Consider the following 22,970-nt stretch of genomic DNA (forward strand, 5'->3'; position numbering starts at 1 on the left):
TGAGCATGCTTTCTGCAGCTTCGCTCGATCTCTGCATTAGCTCATCCTCGGCGCATGGGGCGGTGCTGCTCTCGACAATTCCCTGCGCGACCACGGCAACATTTCCCGCCGCCACCGGAATAATTGCTGCAGCTAAGACTTCCGTCTCGCGAGATTCTATGATCTCATCTGTAGCAGTGGGGACGCTAACGTGTTGCACAACTGGGGTGGCTCCGGCCACCTCCACTACATTCCCACTCTCCTCATCCCGTGGCGCTCGAAGCGCCCACGAGGGAACAAAAACCGTGAAAACATTGGCGTCCTCTTCGAGGCCACCAATCTTGCGAAGCTTCGCTTTTTCATAAGCGATCTCCGCTCGCCCTTGGGCTAATTGAGCGCTAAGCTCTTCAGCTGCCCATGCGGACGGGCTGCCCGCGCCCCGGCTACCCGCTAGCCTTGATTTTTCTAAAGCGTGCTGGGCATTTTTGAGAGCTAACTCCGCTCTCAACTCCTCAATCTCGAGCACAATGGCACTAACCTTTCGGTCGGTGCCGCGACATCCCGTTAGCATAGTGGCCATGGTGAACCCGGAGAAAGTAAGTCAGGGCCCACCTGTTCCCGCTCCGGGTTCGGCCGGGTCGCAGTGTCGCTGGTGCAGCAGCTCGTGGACCCGATGCGCCGCTCTCGCCGCTGGGATGGGGCCGTGCTCCCTGGGCCAGAGCCCACGAGGCCTCCCGCTGAGGTGTCGCCCCGTTGAACCGCGGCTTACGCCGCCCCGGGCCGAAGCCCCCGAGGCCTCCCGCTGAGGTGTCGCCCCGTTGAACCGCGGCTTACGCCGCCCTGGGCAATAGCCCACCAGGCCTCCCGCTGACGTGTCGCCCCGTTGAACCGCGGCTTACGCCGCCCTGGGCCAGAGCTCACGAGGCCTCCCGCTGAGGTGTCGCCCCGTTGAACCGCGGCTTACGCCACCCTGGGCCGAAGCCCCCGAGGCCTCCCGCTGAGGTGTCGCCCCGTTGAACCGCGGCTTACGCCGCCCTGGGCCGAAGCCCCCGAGGCCTCCCGCTGAGGTGTCGCCCCGTTGAACCGCGGCTTACGCCGCTCTGGGCCGAAGCCCACGAGGCCTCCCGCTGAGGTGTCGCCCCGTTGCCGTTGAATCGCGGCTGCTGCCGCACTGAGCCGAAACTCACGAGGCCTCCCGCTGAGGTGTCTCCCCGTCGATGCTTGGAGTTGGGCTCGTTGTTGGTCGGAGCCGAACCTTGCGTTGAAGGAGTCTCTTCGCAATGCCCCACCAGCTCCAGCCGATGGTCGTGGTCATCCTGTCGACTGCGCCAGTTAAATTTCGCCTCTCCATCTTCTTGGCGAACTGATGGAGACGAAATAGTGATGTTCTTTTGATGCGCGAGCCGAGAGGACGATCTCGACTCGCTCCGATGACCGACGACCGATGCTTGGAGCGGGTGAGGGACGAGGACTGCCTTCCTTGCTAGATATTAGGTTTATTTACATTATTTACAAAACTCCAACTTCACATCAGGTCAGAGTGACGGTTACATTGTCACTCTGACAGCAGCAGCCTGTTCGGCCGAGATCTATACTAAACTAGATCCCCTCTCGACCGACCTTCGACAAAACCCAACACTCCGGTTTTGATAGCAAAAACCCCGCCTCCAAAAAAGGGGGCGTACAAGAAAGAGAGAAAAACCCTTTAAACAATTAATAGAAACCCATTGATTGGCCACAGGAACCAGCCAATCACACATGTGTCCCCACCTGCGGTCACGTGACCCAACTCTCTCTCTTATGCACTCAAAGTGCGTCTCCTACGCACGCTGTTACACCCGGCCAGAAAATACAGGACATCTGCGGCCTTAAGTGAACCATCCATTACGTTAAGCGGGCGGCATCTGCACAAACAGCCAAGCCGAGGGCCCGGAGCGGTCCTCGCGCGGCTGACCTCCCTCCGCGCGGCGCCTCCCGCGACGCCCCCATTGTCCCGCGACGCGCGGGCAATGAGGGTTGCTAATTCCCTCCCAGACGAAGGGGCACCGCCGCCCACCTGGACAGACCACGGGGAGAGACGCTGCCAGCCGAGGCGATCATCGTCGAGGCGAACGACCCGTCGACGAAAAGCGCCCGCCGCCGGAGTCGAAGATTTTCCAAACTTACACGGCGCGCGCTTTCAACACTAAGAGATACGATCATCTGGCCTCCCGTCAGCTTGTTATGCCGAATGACCCAGCCACCTCCGGCGCGACAGAGGTACTCAGGCTAAGCACCCCCGTCCTTTGACACACAAAAGGACGGGCACAACACACGCTCTCCGCGGCTCCGAACTTGGCGTCCGTGCGGCTACATGAAAGGGACACGGGAAAGTAGCCACCAGCGGAGGCGACGCCAATACATGGGCCACCGGCGGCCTTCATTAATTACATGCGGAGCCCGAACTTAACAAAGGCCACGTGTTCCGTCACTGCCCTTACCACCGCCTGGGACTTTGCGGGTTCTCGCCGAACGCACCTCGACCGCGCTACGGAGAACGACCCGGAGAAATCGAGGAGTACCTTTCCGCCCACGAGCTGAAGTCAACTTCGCCCGCTACTCATCAGGCCCGAACATCTACCACTCGCAGGTACTCATCACCGATCCGTCCCGGCTCTCCTCGATCTGGCGGGAACCGGTCTCCGAGCCCACACCGGGGAAACTAAGACCAGCGACCTCCGGGTATGAGGCCACTGCGCATAAAGCTCAAGAACCTCCACCGACGCAACGACATCCGCATGACGACCACCGAAATCAAGCGTTTTTTGAAGCGAACGAACTTCTTTCTGCCGACATCCCGGTCCTCGTCGACAACCACTCGGTAACAGCTCTCGTCGATACCGGCGCTGACTATTCTGTTATTAGCTGGTCACTCGCGTCCAATGTGCGTAAAGTAACGACGCCATGGTATGGACCGCCAATCCGCACAGCTGGTGGCCACCTTGTTGTTCCGACTGGTGTGTGCACCGCCCTAATTTATATTCAAGATTCAACTTTCCCCGGCTGTTTTGCCGTGTTGCGGGAGTGCTCGAAACAACTTATACTCGGTTTGGACTTTCTCCGCGAATACGGGGCCGTGATCGACTTGCGGGATCTTTTGGTTACATTTTCGAACCCTCTGTCAGTCAACGATGAGAGGGACCTCTCGAGGCCTGCGCTGCGAATCTGCGAGGAGATTGTTACTTTACCTCCCCGAAGCAGTATGTTCGTTACTGTTGAGTGCGGGCAATCACCTGTCAGTTGTGGTATCGCCGAACAAAACGTTTCCCTGCTGCTCGACCGACAGGTCTGCGGAGCCCGTGGCCTCGTCGACATCAGCAACGAACGAACAGAAATACTGCTTAAGAACTTCAGTCCGGAACACCAGCATTTATCACACAGAACAGCAGTTGCATACCTGGACGCAGTAAGCGACGAAGAAACGAATCTTGTTCTAGGAGTCTTGTCCACGCAGAAGGAATCGGAGAAGGTCGCCAAAATTGACGTAAACCCTGACCTGCCGATGTCGCACCAGCAACAGCTTCGCGATGTTCTCAAGTCGTTTGGCGACTGCTTTGCTGTAACGTCTAAAGTTCGACAAACAACCATCGCCAAGCATCGCATCATCACCGACGAACACGAGCGACCAATTCACCAACACCCTTACCGAGTTTCAACGCAAGAACGCGAGGCTATTCGTCACCAAGAGCAAGAGAAAGAAATGCTCCGAGGCGACGTCATCCAGCCGTCGACAAGTCCTTGGGCATCCCCGGTCGTCCTTGTTGAGAAGAAAGACGGTACTCTTCGTTTTTGCATAGACTACCGGAAGCTTAACAAAGTTACGAAGAAAGACGTCTATCCTTTTCCGCGTATTGATGACTTGTTAGATCGCTGGCGCCATGCTAAATGTTCCTCGTCTATTGATTTGTGCCATGGTTAGTGGCAAATTGAAGTAGATGAACGGGACCGCGAAAAAACAGCTTTCGTTACTCCGGACGGCCTGTACGAATTTAAGGTCCTGCCGTTTGGTTTGTGCTCCGCTCCCGCCACTTTCCAGCGGATGATGGACACTGTTCTATCTGGACTAAAGTGGCAGACGTGCCTTGTATATTTGGACGACGTGGTAGTGTTTTCTAGAAAATTCGAAGAGCACCTAGTGCGTCTGAGGGCAGTTCTTGAGGCCATCCGATCCGCCCAACTGTCGTAAAACCAGAAAAGTGCCATTTTGGGTACGAAAAGCTGAAGTTTTGCGCCACCTCGTCAGCTTCCAAGGCGGCCACCCTGACTCCGACAAGACAGCTGCTGTCGGCGCTTTCCCAACGCCAAGCGACAAAAACGCCGTACGCCGTTTTCTCGTCCTCTGCGAGTACTATCGTCGCTTTTTGGAGAACTTTTCCGATATAGCGGAGCCGTTAACTCGCCTAACAAAGAATGATGTGCAGTTCAGTTGGGGCCCAAAAGAGTGTTCAGCGTTCGACGAACTGAAAAGTCTTTTGCAGACTTTTGCAGTCTTTTGAAGACCTATTCTCGGCCACTTTGACGAGGACGCTGACACTGAACTGCATATTGACGCAAGCAACATCGGGTTAGGTGCAGTGCTTGTACAGTGGCAAGATGGTGTAGAGCGGGTTATCGCTTATGCGAGCCGTACTCTGTCACGCACCGAAGCCAGCTACTCCACAGCTGATAAGGAATGCTTGGCTGTCATGCGGGCCATCACCGAAATTCGGCCTTATCTCTATGAATGACACTTCAAGGTGGCTACTGACCATCACTCTCTGTGATGGTTGGCAAACCTGAAATCCCGTCTGGACGTCTCGCTCGCTGGAGTCTCCGCCAACAGGAGTTCGATGTCAGTGTCGTTAACAAGTCCGGCCGTAAACACAGCGATGCAGACTGCCTCTCCCGCGCCCCAATCGATAAAATCTCTACCGAGGAAGACGATGATGGCGGCTTTCTTGGAGCCGTCGCTCCTTCTGACCTTGCTCAAGACCAACGAAATGACCCCGAACTTCCCCCAGGAATTCATTACCTCGAAGGGTGTACCTCTCAGCTACCCAGATCTTTCGCACGCGGCCGTACATCATTTTGTCTACGTAACAACATCCTGTATAAAAAACATTTTGATGCCATGGAAACAACATGCATGCTCGTTCCACCAAGAAAACTGCGTGCAGAAATTCTGCAGGCCTATCACGATGAACCGCCTTCCGGACATCTTGGCTTCGCCCGTACCTTAGCCCGCATACGTCTACGGTATTACTGGCCGAAGCTTGCGGTTGATGTCAAGCAGTACGTACAAACTTGCCGAGACTGCCAGAGGCGGAAAACTCCGCCCGAAAAGCCCGCCGGTCTACTCCAACCGGTTGACTCTCCGAAATTACCGTTTCAGCAGATCGGTATGGATCTTCTGGGGCGTTTTCCGTTGTCATCCTCCGGCAACAGATGGATCGTCATCGCTACGGACTACTTAACACGTTACTGTGAAACAAAGGCCCTTCCCCGAAGCACGGCCACAAAAGTTGCCAAGTTCTTTATGGAAAACATCGTCCTTCGTCACGGTGCCCCGACAGTTGTTATCACGGACAGGGGAGCTGCGTTCACACACACTTCTTAAAGAAGTATTACATCTCAGCTGCACAAGCCACCGGAGGACAACCGCCTACCACCCGCAGGCGAACGGACTAACGGAGTGGCTAAACAAGACCATTGCCGATATGCTCTCTATGTACGTTGACGTCGACCACCCGAACTGGGATGCTGACAATGTTGGACTCCATGCGTTTACCTGACGAGTGCTCTGTCGTCACCACAGACGCCGACGAAATCGCACAGCGTGCAGAGGCCACATGGCAGCTGGCTCGCCAGCGCATTCGATGCCAGCAAGTAAACGATGCCCCGAGGTATAATGCGCGTCACAGGGAGGTTACATATCGACCAGGAGACCTCGTCTGGGTGTGGCGCCCTGTTTGCCGGAAGGGGTACTCTGAAAAATTGATGCATCGCTACTTTGGACCCTACAATGTTCTGCGCCAGACAAGCGACGTGAACAACGAAGTTCTTCCTGAGGGCACGGTACGTTCTCCTCGCACCACGTCACAATCCGACGTCATCCACGTAGCACGAATTAAGCCGTACAACACCCGCTCGACTGAATCTTGAACTGCTGTGTTTGCCGAACGACTCACGGGACCATCAATAGGGACGCTGCATCGGGACGATGCTTTCTCAGGGGAGGGGGTAATGCCGCATGCCTGGGACAATCTCCCTGTTTGGGTATGTGTCTTTCTGAACATTGGGTCTGAGATGAAGAAGAGTCTAAGGTGCTACCCCGGCACCTCTGATTGTACGTCAGCTTCGGTGCCGTCTGTAGGTCTTTTAAATCCAGTAAATACTGCTTTTCTACCTTTATTCGTGACAATATACGCGAGACATTTCGTTTCGTTTCGAAGCCAGTGCATGCCGGGCCCTTCGTGTTGCACCTACGGCACTGTATAATGGTTAGCTTTAACCTTCTTGATCAGCTTCTAAAACGAGCTGACTGGTCAGCAACTGTGACCTAGCTTGTAGCTTCTTGGCTTCTAAGGCTTACATCCTGGGTTTGAGCACCAGACCATCTAGTTTTCGTTATTTCCGGCACTTTTAATCGAAAAAAAAAGTTCCTTGAGATCATCTCTACATATTGTTTGGTAAATAGTGGAGGTTTGTTATTTATGAGGTCGTTTTAGGTGCTGAGAGCGCCTATCAGCATTGTTATTTAGGGTCACGCATCGCTCCGGCAGTGCCCCACCTTCACACACTCGAGAACAAAATGTCGCGTATTGCGCAGTTTTCCAGAAATTTATCTTGCTTCGTGCGTTTGGGTAACTCAGTATTTTCTACCTGCGAGCATTGACCATGCATTGATGGTGGAAATGATTTTTAAAGATTTCAGTTCGAAACGGATAAACGCAAATGGTATGTACCTTGAGTGCACTGAACACTTTATCGTTTGGAGGGCAAAAAATTATATTTCAGCTTAGATTCAACGAACAATTTCGCTGTGGTTGCCGCATGCGAATCCATGTCCCTCCGCGCTTTCTTCAGCTTTACTGGACTAGTTTCTAGTTAATACAGTAAAAGCTTGTTAATTCTAACTCTTATAATTGGAATTTACGGATCATTTCAACTGCATGACTTGGTCCGGCCAAGTCTCCATTGAAGTCAATGTACAAACAAGCAGGTTAATTCGAGCTCATGTGCGATCCGGCACGGATAATTTGAACTACGCGCCAACGAGCCCCCGCCTAGGCGCGTGCACACGACCAGAAAAAGGCACCCCTTGCACAAGTACGCAGCTGTATAGAACGCAGAAGGGAAGATAGCGTCAAAGCAGCCTAAATCCATTAATAAAAACAGGGCAAAGGACGGGACACGAACGAAAACAGACAGGGACGGGCGCTGACTGACGACTGAAGGTTAATGAAAGAAACAGAGACATATAAAGGGAAATCCAAAGCATATGGAAAACAAAAATGACAACATCATAAAAAAGTAAGATTGCTATTCTGTGGTATCACCCACGACCGTCAGACCACCTAAATAGTTAATCTCTTTAGCATGTAGAGAGATTGAAGGCATGCTGACGCAACAGTCCCCCATTTAGTAGATAGGAAACACCTCTGAAATTTCACGTAAGCGCTGGTCCGGGTATCTGCTCACTGTCGAAGTGTGGTCGAGCTTCGATGAGCAGTTATGCTTTCCGCAATGGATTGCCAGATTGCTCCCCTGAAACTTCTTGAGCGAGTTTGCATGCTCGCGCAGCTGGGCATTAATGCAACGCCCCATCTTTCCTACGTACGACTTGTCGCAGGACAGAAGGACGTTGTACACAACACTTTTCCTGCATTCCGTGTAGGCATTTGTATGCCTAACCACACAGTGACCAAAGCTTTAGTCACCACTGTTCACCTTTCTGCAGAGCTGGGCAAGCTTGTTGGGGGCCGACAAAACCACTGTGACGCCACACTTTCTTTCCGTTTTCATCAGCTTGTGGGAAACACCATGCAGGTATAGAATGATAGCCGTTCCTTCCTTTTCCCACTTCGGATTCTTCTCCGGCCTACCTTCGCGGATTTTCTTTAGAAAAATTCCGGCCATGCTCTTGATTAGACAGTCGGGGAAGCCCGCCTTCTTGAGTCGCTATTCTTGCTCTTTGAAGCTCTCTGGGACAAGGTGGTGGTAACGTCTCTGGAGAGCATTCCGCAAGGCGCCTTGAGCAATTACGCACTTGACCACCTTTGAACGAGCCGACGAAAACGGCAGTATCCTTTTCTGCGCGCGGGGGGAGTACTGCGAACAGACGTGTTGTGCGTGAAGGTGGAGCTTTAAGTCCAAAAAACGAAACTCTGAGTTGACCGAAAGTTCTCTGATTAATACCTTCCGCTAGAGGCCGACTTGAAGATGCCGCAAATACGGCCAACCTTTGGCTCAAACGTCACACCTTCGGGACACTCGTACATAACCAAGAAATCGTCGACGTACTCAAAAACCTTGGTGAGTGGGGCGGCACGCAACTCGTCATTCAGCTTCCTGTCAAAATGGGGCAGCAGAACGTCACTCAGCAACGGAGCCCGGCAGGATCCAATACAAACGCCGGACTTGTGCACATACAGATTCCATTGAAATTCCACAAGTGAGGAGTCAAGGTAGAAGGCAAGTAGCTCCATCAATCGGCCGACACTTGTGCAGCAATGGTTCTAGCGCAGTTTCGCACAACGGGCGGTTTAAAATTTTTTCTGGCGAAAGAAATAACAGTTTTTACAGTTTCCAACTCACTGATAACGGAGCATAAGAATAACCTGGCCTAGTTTGTTCTGTGTTTGGCAATAAAACCGCAATTTTTTGTTTGGCGTAACAGTAACACAAGAGGTCAGTACAAGCCTCTACATTGCATAGAGCCCAATGCATGGCATATGTCCACACTCCTCATAGTAAGGTGGTGGGTCGTGTGATCTAATAAAAGAAAAAAAATAGCATTGAAATCTGACTCCTTTAGTCATTACAGCGCTCATTGAGTTCAAGTTCGACGAATGAGTGAATCGGCGGCATCGGTACGCTCCGCTGTTATCAGGCGTAGCGTATCACTGTCCTTTCCCCGTCATACAAGCGATTTTCACGGATGAACATCTGCGAACAGCGTAAAACACAGACACTAGAGGGAAAATCACAGGATTACGCTGTACTCACAACTAATTTAATTGATACCGCAACAGCTCATAAGCACTTCAACTTAAACCCACGTGCCCACACTTCATGACGCCAGCAGATTATAGATATCTCAAACTGACCGATCCAAAAACAAAACGTTTTTCTCATGCAGTACTATCGACGGTTCACAAATACACTTCACCTCTTTTTCTAATGTGGAATGCCTCGATGATTTTCCTAGTTTGCTGATTGCCATGAACCAAAACCATGGTAGTATCTTGAAAATGCGTAACGCATCCGGGTTCAGCGGCCTTAGCTAGATATACGGGCTGTTTCCTACCTGCTTTATCAAATCGCCGTGTAACCAGGCCGCCATGGCTGTATCACCAGGTTACTGACAATCGACCACTGACTCGACTTCACACTCGATCTACCGGAAAAGCATGTGCGAGAGCATCACTACTGACGGCTGAGACCCAGTACAAGGCGGTAGTGGCCTTCGTGGACGCTCGGGGACAGGATGGCGTTTTATCTACCGTGATGCAGTGTCCCGTCTACCCTGACGCCTCTCAAACTTGCCTCTACCAAACCATCCGCACCCTGCCATCTCTATTGGCAGAGCTCGCAGCCATCCGGGATGGCCTCGCGGAACTAATGCCGGCGTTACATCGCACCCCATTGCGTTCCATCCTGCATCTTTATACGAAATCCCGTCGGCGATACCTGATTTATCCCCAGTATCCAACAATTGAACTATTTGAGGGGTCATCCACACACTACTAGACACGTTCCGCAGTCCTCCCCTGCTTTAGTGGGTTCGGTGGAATACGGTCCCCGCCCACATTGCAGCGTATAGGGCTTGTCACCCTACGTCTATTCCTGGGCCGCTGCCATAGTTAACATCCCGTCCAATAGAAAACTTTCTCCAACGGATGATCTGCGTCGCGCCACACATACGCTCATCCCACTGTATGGAACGGACCTCCACAGTAGAGTTGCTCTCTGGGAGGATATTTTTCTGCGCAGACTTCACATTGGAGTGACGCTTTCATCTGCTGTGACCAAAGCGTGTCCACCATGATACCATGCCCCGTATGATGACACCGGCCCCTTCTGCACAGCTCCTGCCGCACAAGCTGATGCGGACCACCTAATATGGGCGTGTCCTTCACTGAACGCAGCCGGAAACGGACACTTGAGAGACACAGGCCTCCATCCTGGAAGACCCCCCCGACCTCCAGGGGTGGCTCTGGGCGCCCCACCACCACTCCCTTCTTGCCTTCCTTCGAGAAACGGGTGCCCATCTGTACCTGTAAATAGGTTATTTTTATGCGAACGGGCATTCCATCGCAAACAAAAAAGGTACCTCGTGCTTCTACACAGGACGAGCAAAAAGCACGAGGTACCTTTGTCCTACCCTCTTTGTTCTGTGTTTTCTGGGCCTTTAGCAAGGATGTCCACACTGTGTCGCACACTGCGCATTCCAATCATAAATGTTTGTACAGCAAGTTGACATTACTTTTCTCATACGCATGCTTGGGCTTCCAAGTCTTTTCCCTTGATACCTGCGCCACTTCCATGCATTCTCGTCTTCGGGGCACCCATCTTTCAGTCGAGCCCGCTAAGCGAAGAAACTCGTGCGTCGAGATTTCGCTGCGCATTAAACAACCCGAGGTGATCAAAATCACTCTGAACCCTCCACTACGCCGCACCTCAAAGCAGAGCTGTACCTTCAATGCGTTAGGCACACATACATAATGAATAAATCAATCAATCAATGTGTCGCGCCCACTGCTTACAAGCATCATCAAGGGCACAACTCTCGCGAGTTATCGCGGCGCGCCTCTCATGAGCGCAAAATTATTTACGCTCGGAGCGATCAGATTTGTAAGCACCTGCTCCTTATCTGAGGCAGGTTAACTCATGACTGCACCAAGCGTGGAACAACATGGAGTATAAGTGGGTTTCTAGCTCTTTTCTTGCTAGGCAAATTGTGAGCACATGCCTTACTGCATTGGTTTACGAGTTCATACCTGGTGCATAGGAGTTTCTGTCATGGAGACGAAAACACTGGGGTAAGTTAGCCATGCAGAGCTCCGCGGCAAAACATTCTAAATTTGTTCGCAAGGGCATTGAAGTTCGCCTGAAGAAGGATCTGAATGTCCTGAAATTTCTTAGACGTTTGAACATAATCAGTAGACTGGCAATCAATTCTTTACTCTTATATCTTAAGACATCTTGAGGGGCTTGCTAGGGTCCTTTATTACAGTCTTTAAACTTAATGACGGGAATTTTCAAATGACGGTGGTGGTAGGGGGGGGGGGTGAAAATGAATTTTATGTGAAATTAGCTTCATACTCGAAAGCAGGAGAAGCCCTAAATACTGGGCTCCTGTGACGGCTGCTGTCCTACGTGCCCGGACTACCAACTATCGCTGGTCCTTCTCGTCCAAGCTGGAACACGCAGCCTCCCACTGCTCGAGTTTAGGGGTTCGACCAGTGGGCCTGCTGGTGTGTTCCGGCGAGCCCCGGTTGTGTGGTAGAGTGTGGGATGTTCGTTGCAGTTTGCGCATGTATATATTTTTGACGTTCGTAACACTATTTTTTCGACGCAGAACACAATTATAAACTTTTTAGTCCAAACGCTGCCTGCTGAACAAAAAGCTCGCCAAAAAGGAGCCCTTGAGCGATTTCGCAAGTTGCTCTCTTCGCTATGTCGTAAACATTTCTACTTGATTGTTGGAAACCGCATCCTTATTTTCCGGGCAATTACAGCCGTCATTGTTAGTTCCGTTGACGGGCCCTGGCCCTGACAGCCTAAACTTCTGACCTATGTGCAAGCCAGATTATTAGTGTCCACGCCGGAAACTCCCGTTTCCACGGAGAGCAATATTGATCCAGTAAATCTCCACTTATCGAAGCTGGAGGTTTTTTCAGCACTTTGGTTATTTTCGTCACCGCATCCTCTACGTTATACCTTAACAACCACTTCATCAATTTTGTCGGTTTTGCCGTTTAATGGCATGAACGTTAAAAACACAAAAGAATTGTGGTTTGTAGTTCAAAATCCATCCGTAGTATATTTTGAACTGTATCCTGCGCCCTAGTTTATTTTGCTTTATTTCTCTAATACCAATAATGGACTCTTGCATTTCCTGCTTAAAAGGAGATTTTTCCCAATATATAGCCCCCACACAATTCAGTTGGAGCCATCGCTCAAGCGCCCTCCCTGACCGCTATCTTGGTGAGAATCAGAACTCTGCATGCTTCATTTCAGCAACGTTTTTACGGCTCCCGACTATGTAGAAAGTATCGTATTTTGGCAAACAAGTTATCTTAAATGAAGCAAGAAAGCTATCAATCTTTTTTGTGCGTATAACACAAAAAACAGTAACCATTAGGATCTGCCGCACTGTACGTTTTGCCTAAGGAAATCAGGAACCACTGAATTTCTGTCGCAGAGATTGAAAGCCTGAGGCTAAAATTCTTGGCCCTCCGCCGACTTTTCTGTGTTTAAGTCACGTGAAAATTTTATCAACGTTTTCACATTTTTGCACGATCTGAAACTTCTTTTGGTGACCCTTATTACCCTACCCCATTTTTGTCTTCTCAGATCTAGCGACCATGGCTCGCCCTCTCGGATTTCGTCTCCTGCTGCTGGCTGCTTTCATGCTGGGTATGAGCCATTTATGTTCAGGGAACAATTTTTAGTGTGAGAGTACTTCTCAGCTCCCTGTCTGGACATCGCAGATATAGGATGAAGCTTTAGGCAAGGGGGTCACCGATGGTAATGAGGCAGGCAAACTGCTGCCATGCGCAGTGAAAACAGGAGACGTGGGGATGGTCGCGACGATTATTGGGTCAAACGTAACGTTTCGAGATATAAGGTTCTAACGCGGTACCCACGCTTTTGAAGTTGCTCGGTAGGTCATCAAGCTTAACAGAAAAGCTTCCGAATGTTCAGCCTCAACGAAGCTAGAAGAGAGGTGATTCATATTAGTGAAGAAAACAAGAAAAACACCAAAACGAGAAATGATGATGATGATGACCTATTTTCGACCAAATAACAAAACAAACAAGCGTAGATGCAGCTCGAATTAGGCTGGCCGACCACGGCGTATACCGGCAGGGTTGCATTGATAACACTCCATTGAAGGGCTGCTCAACTCAATAATTTCAGTGAGTTAGGAAGTGGAATCAATTACGTATAGCGCAACCACTATAGGACGGTAGAACACGTGTATAAGCGTTTCCCAGTGTAGAACACAGCAAATATGTGCCCGTACTCTTAAACCCATGTGCGTGTTCTGTCTCAACGTAAAAGGACATTAAATGCCAACAGCGAAGCACATAGTCGGTGATGGTGTATTGGACAACGATTTATTAGAAAGAATCTATGCTTGTTTTGCACGATGTTTTCACGTTGCCACATCCAAATCGGCGGTACCTTTTTCTTATCATATTGTTCCCAGGGCGAAAGGGGTTTGTGTATTGTAGTCTGTGTATTGTGTATTGTAGTTTGTGTATTGTAGTCTAGACACTCTGTAGTCTAGATTCCAACCAAATGCATGACTTGCGTGGTATGGTTCTTTTGCGAGAAACCCACTTTTCGTTCCTTTTTGTCTTTCCCGACAGTGGTATTGTCACATTCTCGTCGACGCGGCCATAGCAGCCGGAGACGCTGCCATTCACGAGTTGGGATTAGGCGGGGTCGCTTCAGAGTGAGGCTGTGCGGTGTTTAGTTGCTGGGGCCAAGACGACAAAATACAAGTCCGGTTCAGTAACAAGACGATTTTCTCCCGATAGCAACAACGTCAATCTTATCGTAAACATGGAGCGAAGAACAGAAATATTAATGAATACATTCAACAGTGGCGACTCCGTCGCCACTTTTCATCGATTTTTCTATGGCGACACGGAATCTTATTTGTGCGACGTGCGACCTTAGCCACAGCCCAGACGCATGACTGGGCGTTTGTAGCGGGGCCTCTACTTCAATTTTATCGGGTCAAGTGAACGCTAACGCACTGTTATCACGCTGATAAAAATGGCTTAGTGCCGGTGCGTATTACGTCCCTCCTTGCCATAATAGGTTAGCGCAGCGCAAAATTTGAGTTTTTTAAACTTTCTGGTGTTTTTTCAATTAGAAAAGTCGTTCATGGCTGGAATGGAGGTGAGTGAGCTAACACAAAAATAGCTTTTTCAAACACATGAAAGTTGTATTTTCTGTTTATGGCCTTTTTATTTTGGGGAGTGCCCTGCTTTCTTTCGATCTACTCTTTACACCAGCCCTCTAGCCACTATCGAGTGCGAGGCGGAAGCGCTTCGTGGCCCTCATGAGGTGGAAATAATTATCTCTAGCACCCGTAAAATACGCCAAGTCAGTCACTTGAAATCTTTGTGTAACTTGTTTACTTGTGCTTATTTGGTGAGCCTAATTGGCGGGGCGCAAGTGTGTGGGGATCCAATGAAAAGCTCAGCAGCAGGATCGTCAGCCTGCTTGTGTCCACTACAGAACAAAGGCTTCTACTACTATGCCCTTCCTGCCTATATGGTCTTGGACGTCCTAGTCCATTCTCCCATTTCGAGCCACGCTCTCACGCTGATTCTCCACAGGGTGTCAGAGCTCCCTCGCTGCTCTTTAACTTCGCGCCATCGCTGTCTTTGCACATCCCGTCTTCATTATTTCCTGCATCCTTCCGGAATATCTCGGGATTGAATGAAAGTCTTTCCTCGCATTTTTGGGCGAAATGGCAGCAATGCTGCACCTTTGAGGACGCAGGGCAATCTCTCCCAAAGAAAGGAATATGCCGAGCACGGCAGTTAGTTTTAGAAATATCAGTGCTCTGTCGTCGACCAGGATGACTGTTTAGCGAATGTGGTAGCTTCCGGAGTGTACCCAAATGAGAGGGCCACTTTATTAAGACGATTTCTTCAGTTTACATCACCGCTTATACGTTGCAGAAGCCTCTCGCACTCACCTAAAAGATAAACAGTTGTGGGCCTCAACTTTAACGGCGTACGACGCGAGTTTCTCGTTGGCTTAAAGGGACAAACAACGGGTTTTTTCGAGAACATTTGCTTTATCCCAAATGAAAGAGAACCACTTAAAACACCTCAACCCGAAACGGCTTCGCTAGCGCCCAAGAACTTTTGAAATCGGAATTTTTGATCTACCAGCCATACGTGTCCTGCCAATAAGAATGCTGGCAACCATGGCAGGGAGCCGTGTGGCATCACACTTTTATCTGCACGTGAGATTAAAAGGGGACATTTAATAACTTGTCACCGGCTAAAAGAACAGTAATAGGCAACCTTTCCTAGTCCTTCATGGGGCGTGTGAATCACGCGTAAAAATCGGAGGAATAATTTGCAGCCGTTAAGGTAGTGTCACGTTTCTACGCTACGTGTCGCGACATTTCACACATCAGAAATTCATGTGCAAAATTAAAATGGTTTCCGCCTGTTTATTTGGGAAGTTCTTGTATATAAAACGCTGGCTTTCATAAGCGCTAGAAAACATGCACTTGACAAAAATTTGTTGACTGTCAGTTTAAGGATGTTGAGCCTTATCTAAATGCCATACGATAGATCTCAGCACGCCTTGCCGACATCAAATATGTGCACGCGTTTGCCTGCCCCATTGGTCTTCATTCGAGTTCTTACAAAAAATTCGGCTCTACCTATATGACACGTAGTAGAGGTTTGATATCACGCGGTCTATTTGGTATTAGAGTATTACTGATATTTGAGATCACTCTCTGAAGGGAGACTTGCAAGTGAAATTTACCTGCTGGGCAACCGACATTTCTTGTGCAGCGAACTCAGTTTTTCCTGTGATAAAACACATTACGGCTGCACAGCTGCCGTAGATTGATATCGCGCATTTTCTTCTGGTTTCACTGAAGTGCTTTTCTTTCACAGCGTACCTCGCAATGGGCGACTCTGCAGCCGTTCTTCAGGAGGCCAGCCGTTACAGTCCTGCCGCTGAAGACGCCGTGGCCCGTGCCGAGAGAGCTGCACGCGAGCCTAGGTCACCTATCAGGGTGCCGTAATTGCTAAAGCAATGAGATCCCATGTTTCGAAGGTGTTGGTTTAGTTTTGTTTGTTTTACTCAACAATGCATTTGGTTGTTGAATGGTAAATAAAACATGGGTCAACGTTGAAGTTGCACATGTCCTTTATTTGACTCAACAGACGTGAAGTACTTGAGACAGTCAGATAAATATTGTATTCCTCTCAGTTGTATTTTTAGTCAATGAGCAGTTCCTGATCACCAACGAGAAAAGAAGCTACCTGTTCTACAAAAAAAATTCCTGGGCACACTTGGATATCCTTACATGACTTGAGGCCGTAAGCGATTTCGCTTCCGCTGGCATTGCACGCTCCTCCGATTTGGTGTTGCTGGCAAACTTGCGTGGTCGACCGCGCTTAGACGACGCGGAAACCGGTGGCATACGCGAAGTCGCCGAAGTATACATTCGGAGACACGGCGCGAGTCAGTTCCACAGCACCGACAAGTGCGTTTGAGAAACCTGGCCGCCTGGCGCTCCCTGCAACAGCCATATACTGGTTCGCATGGAACAGTCCTTCCAGTCTCTAAGCAACAGCTAATACGACTCCTATGTTAGGCCTCCGTGGCGCACGGGCAGACTCGCGCTTGTTCAAAATGATGACCTGGTTTCTGCTCCTAGGAACAGAATTTGAATATTTTTAAGTGCAGAGCACTTTAGGCGATCGCCTTGTCGTCCTACCTTGCTCGCTCCACCCAAGTACTATATAGAGCACCAAGGCGGCGTCCCGGGGTAACGCTGTTGTTCGCGGCGTACCCCAGAGGCTTCGAAAGCCAAGGGGTTTATGTAGTCACAAGCGTTCGAAACTTCCCGCTGTTCAGCGCAAAGAAGAATGTAGGTACATTTGAGGAAAAATGTACGTAATTACCCGCAGCACCCGCGTTCCTTTAGTTATGGATGCCCGCTGGGTTGGTTTTTACGATAGTAAACGCAAAATGTGGCAGTGCAACGCCGGCACGTGTGGGGACAAAAGCACAAAGAGAACAAAACTCCCGCTGCCGCAGTTTCAGGCAGGGGCACGCGAGCACTGCGAAGGCGAGAAAGTGTAATTGCATGGGGTGGTAGCAGTAAGCGGATAACGGCGGTATAGCCCATCATGGCGAATCACTGCTCTGCACCCCGGCAGCTTTCACATTGAGTGGAACGGCTTTAATTTTTTGAAGACCACAAATTTTTAACAGCAGAGCTGTTTACGCTTTTGCTTCCGTCGTGGAGCATCACCAGGCAACAGCCCAACCGAACGCACGTGAGCGTCCGCCTAGTGAGGAGCGCCCGGCGTCGGTCAGTCAGGTTTACGCGTGGGCTTGCACCACGTGAGGAGCCCGCAAAAAATACTAAGAAAAAATACCGAGCGCACGTTGAGCGGGCAGCTCGTGAGGAACGCCTGGTGTCGGCCAGCTCGGCCTTCGAGGGCACTCTGCCCAGCGTTCGTGGCGTTATTTCTCGCGTGCTTTTCTATTGTTTGTAGGGTTTAACGCACCGACGCAACGCTGGCTATGAGGCGCGCCGTAGTTGAGGGCTACGGATCAATTTTGAACACCTGGGGATCTTTAACGTGCACCGCAATGTCGTACACACGGGCGTTTTTGCTTTTCGCCTCCATCGGAAAAGCGGCCGCCCCGGCCGGGAATCCTCGTGCTCAGCAGCGCGACGTCTCAGCCATTGAGACATTCTGGCGGGTCGCGTGCTGTTCTGCTCGCCAGTTCACGTGCATTCGTGCCTGAAGTGGGTAGCACAGATACCAAGTTTGCGAGGCCGGATGCCGCTGGTTCTAGCGCGTGCTTACGTGGCCCACTTTGGGAAAGACGTGAAAGCCTGCGAATAGCTATTGTTTTCGGTTTCCTTTTATGAATGGTTTCTGATTCGAGGATTTAGAGAAGTTTTTCACATAAAGGTTGAAAGGGTTGCGTAGCAACATTTTGGCCGGTGGAATTCGCGTCAAACCATTCCCACATCACTGGTTCCCGTGTGGGCGTGCACAAATAAGGAGGTTGAAGGAAGGCATACCCCTGCAGCCAGGTGCATGCCCGCTTTACTGGTTGTACATTTGAACGTGGGCATATATATATATATAGCGTATTAGAATTTGGGTTTGGGCTATATGGTAGCGGTAATCCATGACTTCGTGTAGCGCCAACAAAACGACAAGGACAACGGGACGACGGGTACAAGCGCTAACTTCCAACTGAGTTTATTAAAAAAATGCCTGAATTTAAAAACACTTATCAAGAGAAACAAACGTAGGAAAGAACAGAAAAAACAGCTCATGACCAAATTTGCACACAAAAATAATTCGCACAAACACTGTGCCGTCGAGCAAAAGGCAGCACGAGGCAATAGAGAGTTTTAGCTAAAAGTTTTCGACGGTCCGCTCCGGTATCGGTGTTACGCTCAGCGGAACCGGAGCCAATGCCGTCCGCGGCCAAGCGCGCCACGCATGCGCAATGGCGCTCCCGCTTGCTATCGGAGCGGAGCGGACCGTGAAAGACGGTCAGCTAAAACTCGTTATTAATTAAGGTGGAACCAACCCCCTTCCCCTCAGATAGCCAATCTCCTTATCGGATAAGGTCACGGATGGCGCGGACACTCAACGATCCCCACGCGTGCTATTTCGGCAGCCTCGATTCTTTCTCTTCTCTTCTGGTTGGCGTGACGAGCGATGACGGCGCAACTGTCGAAGAAGGGCGTACAACCGCAATTTCGACAATGAATGCGCTAGTGGCCCTTGACAACCTTATTAACATTGTAGTCATGCTCACGCAGTCGGTCGTTCAGGCACCGACCTGTTTGGCCGACATATACTTTACGGAACTTCAGGGGAATGGCGTACACAACGTTTCCCATGCATGGAACGAACGGCTTTTTGTGGTTCTTGTCACCCATTGGCTGCCGGGGAGCTGCGCCGTCATTTATGCGGCAAAGGCCTAACAATTTCCTTGGGGCGGAAAACAGAACATTCACCTCAGCCTTCGCCCCAATCTTCTTTAGACTATTTGACAGGTCGTGAAAGTAGGGAATCACAGCAAGCCGTTTCTTGACAGGGCTATCAGCGCCATTGCGCGCCTCAAGCTGTGCATCTCGACCGGCGTGCTTGATAGTCCTGAGTAAGGCCTCAGCGAGAGAGGTGACAGGCTGTGGCGGGAACCCGGCCTGTTGAAGGCGCTGCACCTGCTGCAAGAAGCTTTCTTGGATCGTTTGGGGACAAGACCTTTGCAGCGCATTACTCAAACACAGCTTACCCACTCCCCGTTTCACAAAGCGAGAGTGCCCCGCCGAGAAGGGTAGCAACGGCTTACTGGCGCGTGGCTCGTAGCTCCAACACACATGCTCACTCGTGAAAAAGAGCTTCAAGTCTAAAACCCGCAACATGCTACCTTCAGGGAGTTCGTGTGTCAGCTCAAAGGGTTTAAGGCAGCTCTTGAAAGTCGTCAGCACATCCGTTACATGGAAGGAAAACCTTGTTTTGTCACACTGCTGTCTGCTGTCCTTCGCGGTCGAGTGGTTGAGATATTGGTATTACGTAGACAGTAAGATGCTTACGGAGCGGGAAAGAAACGGAAAGCCCCATGTTTGTCCTCTAAAATTAAACTCCACCTTTCCCAGTTTTATTCAGTGAATTGGCTAGGAAGTATGTTCACTCACAAAATACAAGGAAACGGGTTTCGTTTCCTGCGCTCCTTCAACTGGACCCAGCTTTGGTGGACATCCTTATTCACAGAGCGGAAAGGCACTGAATTTTATTGCTCTTTTTGTCAGCGCCGACCATGAGGCAGACTGAAGGCCTTCGCTGGTGCGCTACGAAGCTGGGAATTGTGCACGCTCTAGGAGCCACGATATGCTCCCGCCCGTTTTAATGCGAAAACCACAAGCACCCCATTCTGCGAAAATTCTCGTCGTCGTCGTCGTCATTGTTGTTCTTGTTGTTTTTCGCTCACTATAATGGCTACTGCGGTAAAGAGTAAGTATATTACACCATTTTCCTGTAGGGGAACCCTGATTGGTATGCGAAGCAGGCCTGGGGTAGCTTCAAGTGCCCATTAGTTTTCAGTTCCTCGTTCCCGTGAGGTTGAGGTACGTAGCTACCGTTATATTGCCGCGAACCACGTATGAGTTTGTTTATTTATAGTTTGATTTATACTGCCCGGCCACGCCCGGCTGTGTTATCTGTGTCCCAAGCGAAGCGCGTCTTTCATTCTTTATTTTTATGCCACAAGGGCTATCTCATTCAGATAAGCAGACTGTTTCATCTTGACGTCACTAGCCCAGAATAATCTTTTCTGATCTACAATGTTCTGGATGTAAATGGACGGTTCCAGGAACACTCGAACCGAAAGATTAAAGCCTGAAGAGCAGACGTCGCGGCATTCCTTTCGACGATCCTCGCCTGCGCAAGTCAATTTGTTGACCGCTGCTTCGCCGCCTCTGTATTTTTTTGAGTTGTTAGGGGAGCACAAGTTCGCTCCAATAAACTTATTTCCCTTGAAGATAACTGCGCAGTCTTCCGCCACGTCACAATATTTACCGTTTGTTTTCCATGGTAACTACCACACTTTTCACTTACCCGAACTTAGAAATGGGAAATAGCGTTGACCACATGGCTGTTTCGCATACTACTGGGGGTTTCCCTACGGGAAGATGGTGTAATTTTATTGGTGGGGGTGGGGGGTGTTAGAATGCAGAGACATTAAAGAGAGAGAGAGAGAGAGAGAGAGAGAGAGAGAGAGACGTTGTACGTGGTATGAGTTTGTCTTTATTTAGGCATTATCGCCATCATGTTCAACGTAGGTGACGATGAGCTGTGGTTGACGTTCCGCTTTGATTATGACCGCCTTATATTCTGTGAAATGTAAAGTCAAGGGCTGTTGTAGTGAATGAACCCTAAAGTTGCTGAAGATGAGGTCGATGCACCTTCCCCGGATGGTTGTGGGCTGCTTGTAATCCCGGCCCGCAGAGACTCGCCGACGCACGCCACTGCTGACGACGATGAAACGTCGAAGGCGCGTGAAGCGTGCTCGTCTCGTGCCGGCCCAGGAAGACACCGGCAACACTGTTGCTCCAGGAGCCCTTAAAGGGGAAGCGTGCTCGTCTCGTTCCGGCCAAGGAAGACACCGGCAACACTGTTGCTCCAGGAGCCCAAAAGGGGAAGCGTGCTCGTCTCATGGCGGCCCAGGAAGACACCGGCAACACTGTCGCTCCAGGAGCCCTTAAATGGGAAACGTGCTCGTCTCGTGCCGGCCCAGGAAGACACCGGCAACACTGTTGCTCCATGAGCCATAGAAGGGTAAGACACCACCGGGCGTTCAGCAAGCCGAGCATGCGCAGTGGGGGTATGGACGGCGCAACAACGACCACGACAAGGGAGGGACATAGCCCCGACCATGAGATGCTTCGCATCTAAAATTACACCATCTATCCGTAGGGGAACCCTGAGTAGTATGCGAAGCAGGCATGGGGTCGATTCAAGTGCCCATTAGTTTTCAGTTCGTCGTTTCCGTGAGGTTGAGGTACGTAGCTACCGTTATATTTACCTTTTGTTTTCTATTGTAACTACCACACTTTTCACTTACCAGAACTACGAAATGGGAAATTGCGTTGACCCCATGGCTGTTTCGCATACTACTAGCGGTTCCCGTACGGGAAGACGGGGTAATTTTTTGGAGGGAGTGGGGGGTGTTAGAATGGAGAGGCATTAAAGAGAGAGAGAGAGACGTTGTACGTGGTATGAGTTTTTCTTTATTTAAGCATTATCATCATCATGTTCAACGTAGGTAACGTGGAGCTGTGGTTGGAGTTCCACTTTGATTATGACCGCCTTATATTCTGTGAAATGTAAAGTAAAGGGCTGTTGTAGTGAATGAACCGTAAAGTTGCTGAAGATGAGGTCGATTCACGCTCATCGGATGGTTGTGGGCTGCTTGTAATCACGGCCCGCTGAGACTCGCCGACGCACGCCGCTGCCGACGACGACGAAACGTCGAAGGCGCGTGAAGCGTGCTCGTCTCATGCCGGCCCAGGAAGACACCGGCAGCACTGTCGCTCCAGGAGCCCTTAAAGGGGAAGCGTGCTCGTCTCGTGCCGGCCCAGGAAGACACCGGAAACACTGTCGCTGCAGGAGCCCTAGAAGGGTAAGACACCACCGGGCGATCAGCAAGCCGATCATGCGCAGTGGGGGTGGGGGCGGCGCAACAACAACTACATTTGGAGCATGAGTTGGCAGCTCTAGGGGAAGACGCCTTCCTCTTGCGTTGGTCTACACGCTTTATAGTGGCCAGGAGTAACGTCCTGAGCGTTTCTCTAGTGCCGTACTGAGCTGAGTTAGTTTATGAACTGTTTTTCTGAACACTGGTGAAGTTTGTGTGACTTGATTTGTAGTGGCTTGTTGACCACGCCAAAATTTTGTGCAGTGTGTAGTATGACCATGTTATATGCAAACTGATTGGATAATTTTCTGTTCTTAGGGCAGCGCTGTTATCACTAGTCGCTGCGCCCTGATATGTGAGTTATAATAAATTTTCTTTACCCCCCCGACAACGACAAGGGAGGGCCATAGCCCCGACCATGAGATGCTTCGCATCTAATAAAAAAATTGCCCCGAATCGGCTCGCGCCGCTGCAAATATCGTGGAAAGGCGATACTCTTTCACCGTCTCTGCTACGTGACGGCCTCATCTGTCTCCTCCTCCCACTTCTCACGCTGTTGCCCGCCTGTCTCG

At 50.4% G+C, this 22,970-nt stretch overlaps 1 long non-coding RNA gene across 1 annotated transcript; it reads left to right on the plus strand.

Annotated features, from left to right (window-relative positions):
• The first annotated feature begins 12,363 nt into the window (after positions 1–12,363).
• Positions 12,364–16,356, plus strand: LOC144145199 (uncharacterized). The gene is made up of 3 exons (XR_013317449.1): positions 12,364–12,429; positions 12,799–12,861; positions 16,110–16,356. It is a non-coding gene; the product is annotated as an uncharacterized LOC144145199 (long non-coding RNA).
• The last annotated feature ends 6,614 nt before the right edge of the window (positions 16,357–22,970 follow it).

This window comes from Haemaphysalis longicornis, unplaced genomic scaffold, assembly GCF_048455015.1.
Source record: "Haemaphysalis longicornis isolate Haplotype H1 unplaced genomic scaffold, Haemaphysalis longicornis Haplotype H1 scaffold_7, whole genome shotgun sequence".
In the NCBI taxonomy this organism is placed as follows: domain Eukaryota; kingdom Metazoa; phylum Arthropoda; class Arachnida; order Ixodida; family Ixodidae; genus Haemaphysalis; species Haemaphysalis longicornis.